The sequence below is a fragment of the Nematolebias whitei genome, chromosome 2 (genome assembly GCF_014905685.2).
Source record: "Nematolebias whitei isolate Nwh7 chromosome 2, NemWhi1, whole genome shotgun sequence".
Taxonomy (NCBI): Eukaryota; Metazoa; Chordata; class Actinopteri; order Cyprinodontiformes; family Rivulidae; genus Nematolebias; species Nematolebias whitei.
The window spans coordinates 12,755,115-12,757,511 of record NC_056499.1 but is presented as its reverse complement, the minus strand read 5'-3'; positions in this window follow the sequence as shown (position 1 = coordinate 12,757,511).

The window sequence follows — 2,397 nt, the reverse complement described above, 5'->3', positions numbered from 1 at the left end:
GGCGAAACGTTTCTTTTTAACAAAAAAACGAAGTCCAGATGACATGATTCAACCTTTTTTGTTGTAGACATGAATTAAGTTTTTTATTTTAAGGCATTAAAGGAATGCATATCGCCCGCCGCCGTTCATGTAGCTGCAGCCGATTTGTGAACGTAACGAGCGTAATTTCATTTGTCCTGTTGCATGACCAGTTAGAGCTCCATGGACGCGTTGGGGATGACTCGGCAACTACCACACCAACCTTTGGCTCGGTGATTGCAAAATTCACCAAGTTTTAGCCATTTTTAGGGTTAGCTGTTTTGGCTGATTGGACTGAAGCTACAGTCTGGTTCCACCAGCAGCCCTCAGTCTGTTGTGAGTAACTCTCAGCTGCTACTACCACACTAAACTTCGGCTTGGTGTCTGTAAGTCCGGCTGAGTTGTAGCCATCTTTGTGGCAGCCATCTTGAGTTGGCTCGATGGTCATCAATCCATGAATATCTGTACTGTGGTGCAGAAGATATTTTACTAACAGTCACAGGTAGCTGGAAAAAGTTTTGTTCTGATTTGTATGACGGTTTCAGGCCAAACCGAAGTAAAAAATAAATGGAGAATAACGTGGAAGTGTTGGGAGAAAACAAATATTTTCATGTTTGAGGTCGACGGCTGTGGACGCTCTTACGCAGAACAAAACGTGAACTTCCTTCAGCCCTTCACAATAAGAGTTTCCAACATGAACAGAAAGTTGACCCTAAAATGCTCTTCGTTTATCTGAACCGTATAAAGTACGAGTTTATTACTTTTGTCCTTCAGTCAAACTTTTAGTGGTTTAAACCTTCAAATCTTTTAAAAAAAAATCTTATTTGAACCAAGTTTTTTTTTAATTTCCCATCACTTTAATTCTGCTATCTCAGATTTTGTGGAAATACTTGACTTTTCTCAACATTATGACTTCTTTGAGCTAAAAACAAACAAAAAACAGCTTTATTTGCTCTTTAAATGAAGTTAAAACTGGCATTTCTAAGTTCATCACGGAGCTAAAAGTGGAATCCCTTCTTTAAATTGAACCCTTTGTTCCAGAAGGTTGAACCATTTCTTAAAGGATGGTTGTGATTTTTATTTCCTCCTGAACTTTAATGAAAACCAAGCTGAGAACTTCCAACAGAAAAGGACGTTTCTGTACCTTTTACAAATTTTATTTTTTAATTGGCCGTATTTCTGTTATTTCAAAATCTCCTCGTTTCAAATGACTGCCGTCCCTTTATACAACAACTTAAAGTTGTTAAAATGTTCAAAAAACACATTTAAATTAAAGAACTTGTTCTGGTGAGCAGGTTCACATAACTGATCTTATTTTGAAAGGCAGACTTCCTGTGGCCAACTTTTCATTTGGTCGAAGTTTAATTTTTCATGTTTAAGACAAAAGAACTTGAATTAAATCATGTTTGTTTCTTCGTTTGGGAGCAGAGAACTCATGAATTAAATTTTTATTCACGGAAAATAGTCACTTTAAATTACAGTTGGAGCCAAATGTTTATATACAGAACCAGCCTATCTGAGATTATTATTATTTATAATAAATTATTATTAAATTATTTATATGTAGAGCATTTTATTTGTATTTAAAAAGCTCCCACCCTTGTTCTCGATGTTTGGTTGGGTTCTCTTAAAACGGGCTGATTCGGGTCAAATGCTCTGGGTTTCCTTCCATGAACTTTCTCTCTTGCTAGATTTGGTTCAGGCCTTTTAGCTCATATTTAGCTACAGCCAGATTTTTTTTTAGCGTTTTGCTCCTTTTTAGCTACTTTTCTGCTCGTTTCACCTCCGGTAACTCAGTTTCATCTTCCTTTGGCTGCTGTTCGCAGCATTTTCTCTGAAATGTGCAGATTTGTTCATAAACTTCCTCTAAAATTTGTTTTAATGTTCAGATTCAGCATTTTGATGTTTGAACAGAACCAGCTGCTCCGACACTGAGCAAGCGGCTCTGATCCGTTGTGGGATCGATGTCGGCGGTGCTGGTTCTGTTGAAACACATCAGCTGCTCCAGATTGAATGGGAACCAGAGTGAAACCAGATTAGAACGCGTTTACACTCCACTGGTTTTACCATGAGCTCGCCGTCGGGACAGATCTTCAGTTCTTCACATGAATCTTGTCGACTCGAATATGAAAAACCCAAATTACTGAAAGTGAAACGAGACATTTGGACTGCTATGGAACTAAACTGGTCTGTTGTGCGCTTGTGGATCTTACTGTTCACTTCTTGTACGAGTTTGCAAATCTTTTTGAGTCTAATTTAATTCCATAGTCGTCTCTGGTGGATGACACCAGAAGGACGACGTGTGGGGAGATTACAGCACATTTAAAGGGAGGGTCACAGAAAAGATGCTGGAGATGTTGGGCTCGTTAAAAAAAAGGA